Raw genomic sequence first — 9,475 nt, 5'->3', positions numbered from 1 at the left:
TATTATTAAATATTATAAAGTGGTAGGCTAAAAATATTAAAAATAAAGTTCCGGTGGCCGCCACTCAAAACTCTAGTTTCTTCTCCTTTATCCACTAAAGAGGGGTAATTTTGGGTCAATTCTTGACCTCATATCACCTCTCTAAATCGTTTATCACCTTCTCTTTTATTAAATGAGTGATTTTCACATCTATTTTTTTTTTCTTTTGTGATTTCGTAGCCATTGTGCAACGTTGTTTTGTTCGTCGTCTTTGTGGGACATTGTTGTATTTCTGGTCTTGCTTAGGTATTTGTTTGATTCAGATTGTTCGTCGTCTTGCTTAGAATTCAAACAAGTACTACACTCCCTCAACTGATCTTCCTCCCACGCCCGTAAAGGCCTGCACCACTTCCAAGCCTCTCCAATCTCACCCCACCTGAAGTGCTCCATCTCAGCCACCGTAGCCATCTTGTTATCAGAAAGCTCAAAAATGTGACTGAACATAACTTTCAAAGCCACGTCCTCCATCCACGGATCCCACCAAAATAAAAAGGAATTATCATCATCCACCTCACACACACAGTTATCGTCAATCCAATTTCATGCAGTTGTACCAACATCACGACCATTACTTAGTAAATTACGCCACCACACCGAACCCCTCCCACTGTCAGCATGAACAAAAATGCTACCTTCCCCAAACCTTGTTACCAACACTCTAAACCAAAAACTACCACGCTCTTCCTTCAACCTCCACCACCATTTACCTAACAATTCCATATTGAATTCCCTTAGCCTCCTAACCCTCATACCTCCTTTTTCCTTATTAGAACAAACAATGTCCCATTTAATTCAAGATATTTTCCTAACTTCTCACTCCCTCCTAGAAAAAACAATTAAAAATAGATTCGGTAGAAGAAATCATACATGCAGGAGCCTTGAAGAAGGAAAGAAAATAGACCGGTAAAGAGGACAAGACAAAATTCGGAAGAACCAATCGACCACCCAAAGATAAGTTGCGACTCTTCGAACTCAACAATCTAGATTTTATACGGTCAAAGGACCGGTTGCCAAAAATTCAACTTACGGGAATCTCCGCCAATAGGATTACCTCTATTTGTTATATGTGCTATTTGCATTAAATGTTGAGGGTAATTTTGGAAGGAGAAGGAATCAGTCCAAAAGAACTAAAAGAGACTATTTTCTTTATATATAATATAGATGTTTTCTATTCCATGAGCAACTAAACCTCTTCTGATAAGGGTTCTAAGATGAATCTATGTTTATTTGTTGGAACTAATTAATGCATCTTCTTTATTCAATTACTTCTCTTCTTGGATTTGTCCCTTGTCTATAATGAAAGGCTAAAAGAGAAATAATAAAATATTTTTAAAATATAATTAAAAAAATTTAATAAACTTTGATCCTCATCAAGTTTTTATATCAAATGTGTTATAAATTTTAACTAACCAACTTAGTAAACCAAAGAGTATCCACAATGGAGACTCTCACATTTGAGGTCTTAAACTGGACCTGCATTGACACATCATTTTTTATTATTTTTTAATGAATTTGGTGTCGTCAACATTGCAGATCTGGAGATATGGGTATTCTAAAGACCTGAATATAGTCATATATGCAGGCTTAAGTATTTTGTCGTTTTATGCTATTAACATGAATGATATGAGATTGTTCGCAGATTCATCATCTTTGTTTTTAGCGAATTTGTATTGTATTGTATCGATGTACTCTATCAATTCGAACGAATGGATATCGTTTATTTTTAGTAAAAGAAAAAGATCTCGTTAATGATAAATATGTTGTTATGAGTCCCCTGTATGAATAGTACAACTATATTATTTAGTGACTCATTGATCATTTATCCAATATTATTATAGTTATACTTCCAAAGGATATAATAATTAATAATCTACAATAATGAAAAATATTATTTCTTTTGTAATTTGTCTTTAATTACCATGACTAACTAGACCTTATTATGTAGGGTTCTAAGATGAACCTCTATTTTGTTTGTTGGATCTATTTAATTTAAGTCTTTTTATTCTTTTATTTTATGAGATTGTTTAATTTTATTATACGAAGAGCGAAATGCTTCCACATGACCTAGGACACACCTGGGATAACGGTAAGTAATGACTTGAATTACGAAAGTGAAATACCTAAGATAACGATAAATAATTACTTGAATTAGGACGTATCTAAGATAACGGTGGACAACCACCAGAATTAGGGAAACCGCCATAACTAGGAAAACTGTGAATAAACATCCGAACGTAGCATTGTAATTTTACCCTTTCATCCTTGGTAAGGTTGATGAGATAGGGTGCTCGTTTGTAGAACTTCCAAGATGAGGAGTATGCTGATGTACTTTTAAAATTCATATGTGAGGGTACTCTTAGGATAATTGAGAATTTAGGAACTCTAATTTAAGTTTATGCTTCAATTACCTCTGAGAGAGTAAGGACTCACTTAAAACTACGTACAAAGGTGAACTCTCCCTCTAGGATTGAAAATCAAATGCCCTTGATGCGCGTAGAACCTTAGGTGTAATGGTTGTAACTCGATAGCTGGAGGGGATAAAACCCCACAAACTCATCACTTAAATGGGTATCATTTAACTAGTCTCTGAATAACCTGTCTGTCACTTAATTTCAACAAATGAATAGAGGATATTCGAAGAATTCTAACCGCCTGTAACGTTCTGCAATAAAAATCAGGTTACTTCTAAACTCTCGCTCTGAACAAACATATCCCCCCCATTTGTTTTATTTATTTATTTTTTGGAACGAAAATCTATGTGGATACGATACTTTACTTGTCATTTTATTATTTGGTAACGATTTGTTACACTTGCCTAAATTGTCTATCAAGCAGCTAGGGTTTTTCCTCATCTTCTTCCTTGAGAGTATGTCTTGTACTCCCTCTGTTTCAAAATACATGTCATAGTCAACCACGTCACACATACCAATACACAACTTTGACCATTAATATCTTTAAAATATTCATTGAGACAAAAGGAACAACATCTTACATGTTAGCATTTGTATTTATATATAAAGACGGGCACTACCATGTTCGTCTATCCGCTCTTTTTACTACGCTAACATGTGTGTGTATATTTGTTTGAATAATTTTTATTACAATTTTTAAATTTTTAAATATCAATGAAAACTATTCATACATCGATTTATCTACGAATTATTGTCATAGCATATAACAAAATTATTTATCAATTCTGCGTATTTTGGTTTATTTGTATATAAAATAAAAATAAAATAACAATCATTTTCTTTTTATAAAAAAAAAAAAAAATCATTTTCTTATTGGTTATATTTATAGTGACATATACTTGATATAGTTTGTTACACTTCTTTTAAATATTGTGGTAACAAAAAAATATTGTGTTTGTTACAATTTTTTTAAATATTTGAATTCACTTCATCCATTATCTTTTTTAAATAATAAGGAAAAATAAATCAGATATGTACAATTTGTTACATTTTGTTTTAATATTTGAATTTTCTCATGTCTATTCTAAAATGAAACTTCAATAACCAAACTTCTTTGCTTGCCCCGCACAAGGTGTGCTAGAGAGAACCAAAGAGAAAAATCAAGTTACATCAGAAATAGATAAGGAACATCTGAATGAAAATAAAAAGAAACATTACAAGAAACTCAAGGGGTTAGTCCACCACGAATGATAGTCAAAAGCCAGATTTTTGTGTTTCGCTTTCAACCAACCAAAAGATTGAGCCTTGTTGTTGTCAAGCAAGTGGTGAATAATATTTTGAGAATTCTTGAAGATTCTTGCATTTCTTTCTTTCCATAAAACCCAAGCTGAAGAAAACCAAACTAAACGAATTATGTCTTTCTCGCGTTTAGTAAAACCTATGAAGGAACCAAACTGGGCTAAATGGTGTGAAATAGTAAATAGTGTAACCAAAATAAAGCCTAACCAATCGTACACAACAAGCCAAATTTGACGGAAAAAATTGCAATGAAAAATAGATGGGCGGCGTCCTCTAGATTACCACATCCTCCACACATTGTTGAGAAGTATCTGGAAGTACACCTATCTTTACCAAATTGTCGTTTGTAACACCCCGTTAACCCAACAGCTAAATATTAAATAAAATAAATCAGAGTTCAACAACAAATGGGAATGTCACACTGCTTTTCAAAATTTCTTAAATAGAATAAAATGCTATATATTAAAATCAACTTTAATAGATAAATCAATACTTTGCAGCGGAATATTTTTCGATCACTTAACATTAATAACCATCAATAAATTATGGCACAAAGGCCTCAACATAATTATCCATTAACAATTTGTTCAATAACAATAAAGGCTCCAACAACATGTTCCAAAAATTGATACATAAGGAATGAAAATAAAACAACAATTTCTCATCTCGTTACGTATCAGAGTCCTATGACACTTGAGCCACCACTTCTACTACTTGGCCGGACGGACCAACCTGCTCTGACACCAATTGTAACACCCCGTTTTCCCAACATGATATTTCATTAAGATATTTTCCGCTGTATTGAGATTTAATTTTGATATTATGAAATGATTGAAATAAATAGTAATTTTGCTATATTTACGTTTGAAAGAAGTGTAACATTTCGTTTAAGGTGTTTTACTCTGATTTATGCTAAAAAAAATTATGTTGGAAAAACGGGGTGTTACATAGTTTGTTGGAAGACGGTTGAGAAGGAGACGCCACACAAAAAGATTAACCTTGGGAGGGACATCTTTATTCCAAAAAACATGGAAGTCATCTTCATTGATATATTGGGAAGAAGTTTGTTGAAGAAAATTATAAGCATTGTTGACGGTGTAAGATTCTGTAGTGTGGACATTCCACCGCCATCTGTTTGTAACATCATCCTGCAAAATAATAGAATTCAAACAAGTACTACACTCCCTCAACTGATCTTCCTCCCACGCCCGTAAAGGCCTGCACCACTTCCAAGCCTCTCCAATCTCACCCCACCTGAAGTGCTCCATCTCAGCCACCGTAGCCATCTTGTTATCAGAAAGCTCAAAAATGCGACTGAACATAACTTTCAAAGCCACGTCCTCCAGCCACGGATCCCACCAAAATAAAAAGGAATTATCATCATCCACCTCACACACACAGTTATCGTCAATCCAATTTCATGCAGTTGTACCAACATCACGACCATTACTTAGTAAATTACGCCACCACACCGAACCCCTCCCACTGTCAGCATGAACAAAAATGCTACCTTCCCCAAACCTTGTTACCAACACTCTAAACCAAAAACTACCACGCTCTTCCTTCAACCTCCACCACCATTTACCTAACAATTCCATATTGAATTCCCTTAGCCTCCTAACCCTCATACCTCCTTTTTCCTTATTAGAACAAACAATGTCCCATTTAATTCAAGATATTTTCCTAACTTCCTCACTCCCTCCTAGAAAAAACAATTAAAAATAGATTCGGTAGAAGAAATGATACATGCAGGAGCCTTGAAGAAGGAAAGAAAATAGACCGGTAAAGAGGACAAGACAGAATTCGGAAGAACCAATCGGCCACCCAAAGATAAGTTGCGACTCTTCGAACTCGACAATCTAGATTTTATACGGTCAAAGGACCGGTTGCCAAAAATTCAACTTACGGGAATCTCCGCCAATAGGATTGCCTCTATTTGTTATATGTGCTATTTGCATTAAATGTTGAGGGTAATTTTGGAAGGAGAAGGAATCAGCCCAAAAGAGCTAAAAGAGGCTATTTTCTTTATATATAATATAGATGTTTTCTATTCCATGAGCAACTAAACTTCTTCTGATAAGGGTTCTAAGATGAATCTATGTTTATTTGTTGGAACTAATTAATGCATCTTCTTTATTCAATTACTTCTCTTCTTGGATTTGTCCCTTGTCTATAATGAAAGGCTAAAAGAGAAATAATAAAATATTTTTAAAATATAATTAAAAAAATTTAATAAACTTTGATCCTCATCAAGTTTTTATATTAAATGTGTTATAAATTTTAACTAACCAACTTAGTGAATCAGAGTTTCCACAATGGAGACTCTCACATTTGAGGTCTTAAACTGGACCTACATTGACACATCATTTTTTATTATTTTTTAATAATAGTATTTAATAGGTACTCAACCACTTCAATAGAGATCATCTATCAAAACGTCTAAATGGATCCCAACAACAACAAAAACAACTCAAAAATGATTATTTTATTGAAAAGTGGTGTGGATCCACTTAAGATTTGGTGTCTTAAGTGAGATCCTGCGTACCTTCACTTTTTTTTTCCCACAACGGATTTACCTATTTGATATCGAGTCTTAAATGGTAAATATCATACCAATGTGGATGCTCTAAGCGGTAAAAAAAAAAAAATACCATTTGATGCATCACAGAGACATTTAACAAAAAAAATATCAATTTTATGATTGGTTTCTTGCTGCTCAAAATTGACATGATACATCTATTTAATTTAATAGTAGTTAACAAACCATATAACTTTTTCCTTCAAAAAAACCATATAACTTTTATTTATAGAGCTGTTAAAAATTTCAATTTATTATATCGAGAGGATGAAAAATATGATTAAGCTTGTTTATGCTTTGATAATGTTTCTTTTTCCAATTCTTTCTGATTCCGCTTACCGTTGGGGTAAGTAATATCTTCAAACCATTTTCAATTTTTCTTTTATTCCATATACACACTCTTTGATAAACTATTACTAACAGTCTTATATTGTTATTTTTCTTAAAAAAAAATAAAAAATAAAAAAAATCTTAAATTGTTATTTAGGTGAGAGTCAGGGTAGAAATATCTCGGTTCATTCGTTAGGGACCTACACCCCGACCTGCTTAAAGTCCGACTCGGAATAACTAATTTAGTAAATACGTTAAACTCATATATTTTAGAAAGTTCATTAATTTAAAAAGTCAGGCTAAGACTTATAAAAAAGTTTAATAGGCTACTAGACCAGTTCGTTCTTATATGTGAAATTACATACAATTCATTATCTATACTACATATAAAGAAAATAAACTTTTTCAACTTTTTTGGACTGACTTTTTTTCTTTTCAAAAATGCCCTCAATATATATTAAAACACGATACGAATATATATATATATATATATATATATATATATATATATATATATATATATATATTCGTATCATATAAAAAATGTGACAAACTAGATGAGTATATTTATACTTACATTTTCATTATCTCAACTAGAGAAAAGATGGGCACTCACGTGCCCGTCTTTCCGCTCTCTTTATTGCGTTAATGTTTAAAAATTATAAATTGTGTTTTTTTATGAAATTTTGATTTTGATTAAAACTAAAAATATAAATGTTGGTTGCTTTCAAGTTATAACAAACCAAACTAATCATGATTATAAACACTATAACAAAAAATTATATTCTAAATTCTTTTTTTTAATGACACCAAAAACAATATTTTTTATAGAAAAAGTTGTTTAAGGGTATAATTGAAATAATGAAAAAATAAGTATAAATATACTCATCTAGTTTGTTACACTTTTTAGTGATAAAGGAAAAAAATCAAACATATATATATTCACATTGTATTTGTTACATTTGTTTTAATATTTAAATGTATCTTATCTATTTGTTATATGTGTTTTTTGTATTGAAAATTGAGGGTATTTTTGAAAAGAAAAAATCCAACCCAAAAGTGTTGAAAGGGGTAGTTTTCTTTATATAGTATAGATATATAGATTATAGATTATGTCTTAAACAACTTTTTCTATAATAAAGATCGTTGTTGGTGTTGTTAAAATAAAGAATTTATATTATTTTTTTTTGTATTGTTGGTGTCATTGAAATAAATAATCATGATTAATTTGGGGTATGTTATAATTTTATTTTTTTTTACAAAGGGTATGTTATAACTTGAAAGCAACAAAAATTTATATTTTTAGTTTTAATCCAAATCAAAATTTCATAGAAAATCACCGTAAATAATTTTCAAACGTTAGCGCAATAAAAGGAGTAGAAAGACGTTCACATGACCTTCTATTAATTACCATTTCGATACTTTTTTTTTGTTGAGTAAATTACAATTTCATTACTTAAAAGGGAAACAATTTATTATTATTATTATTATTATTATTATTATTATTATTATTATTATTATTATTATTATTATTATTATTATTATTCTTTTTTCCTCCTTCTTTTTCTTTCTTTTTTTTTTATTTATTTTCATTGCCTTAGGTACGGTAGAGCCCCTCAAAACTATGTATTTTTCTTCTGGTTATTTATATTATGCTTTTGGCTTATAAAAAATTAAATTACTTTCCAAAACTATAAATTAAACCGTAGATTTTTAAATCATAATATTAGGTTCCTTTCTTTTATTTTATATTTTAAATATTATACCATATATAATTTGTATGATTATATAATTTTTTTTTGTAACTATAAGTGTTTTTATACTTATACTTGTAATGGAAAATTGATATAGTTTTTGTCTGTAGATGAAAAGGCATTCGTCAAATGAGGGGTGGACGGGGTGGCTTTGAGGATGGATGGGAAGGGCGGCAAACCAAGGCACCGTTATTTTAGGGGTACCAAAGTCTGTTTGAGAAAATTGAGTTCTCTAATAAGTTTGAATTCATTAGATATGGGTTGTGATGGGAATTGTGTGTAAGAAGTATTAGATTAAGAATGAGAAGTTAAGTCATTGTGGAAAAGAACTCACCTCTTGTTTGTTATTTATGTTGTAATTGAATATATTACTAAGTTGTTAACGTTCCATTGCATGGACTGAAAATTTGATTAGAGTAGACGAGTTGTTAATATACATTAGAATTATAGTTATTGGTAGTAATCATGTAATACTTAGCTTAATCTATGAGTAACTGAATTTGGATGATAATTGGATAGGATGTTAGTTTCCCTAAAATTTTTTGCTAACGGTTTGAAATTGGTGTTCTTTTAATAACATAAATAAATTTTTATTGGGAAGTAGCCCAATTTTGTTATGCATTGAGTTCAAACATGCATAACAAAATTAATCTTAGAAGTTGTGTCCCAATCCATTTAAGTATTTTTTGCATTTAGTTAATTGATTGATCAGGATAGGAACTTAAGTTTTATTTAACTGGGCTAGTACAGTTTCCATTAACTGTGAGATTTTTCAATATGGTGTCTGAAATACCCTCTCAAATTCCGCACAATTTCTCTTATTTTTTTGTCTACCTGGCCATACATGTTTTGGAAAGCTTCTTCAAACTTTAGCTATATTCAGCTTAATTGTGAACGATTTCACAATCTTACAAAGACCACCTTTAAACGCTATATTTCGCTATATGGTTGTAAACACATCATGCTATGTTCAAAACACAAAGGGTTAATCTATCACAAACGGTTGTAAAACACAATTCATATGTCACATTCCCTTAGTACTAGATGTCGTACTCACGGTTCAT

General features: G+C 31.1%; 1 long non-coding RNA gene across 1 annotated transcript; it reads left to right on the top strand.

The window, feature by feature from the left end:
• The first annotated feature begins 6,515 nt into the window (after nucleotides 1-6,515).
• On the top strand, nucleotides 6,516-8,801 carry LOC112420494 (uncharacterized). The gene is made up of 2 exons (XR_003010643.2): nucleotides 6,516-6,673; nucleotides 8,522-8,801. It is a non-coding gene; the product is annotated as an uncharacterized lncRNA (long non-coding RNA).
• Nucleotides 8,802-9,475: the final 674 nt, after the last annotated feature.

Source organism: Medicago truncatula, chromosome 3, assembly GCF_003473485.1.
Source record: "Medicago truncatula cultivar Jemalong A17 chromosome 3, MtrunA17r5.0-ANR, whole genome shotgun sequence".
Lineage (NCBI taxonomy): Eukaryota > Viridiplantae > Streptophyta > Magnoliopsida > Fabales > Fabaceae > Medicago > Medicago truncatula.
The sequence above is the reverse complement of the archived record's forward strand: the minus strand, read 5'-3'. Positions and strand labels throughout refer to the sequence as shown.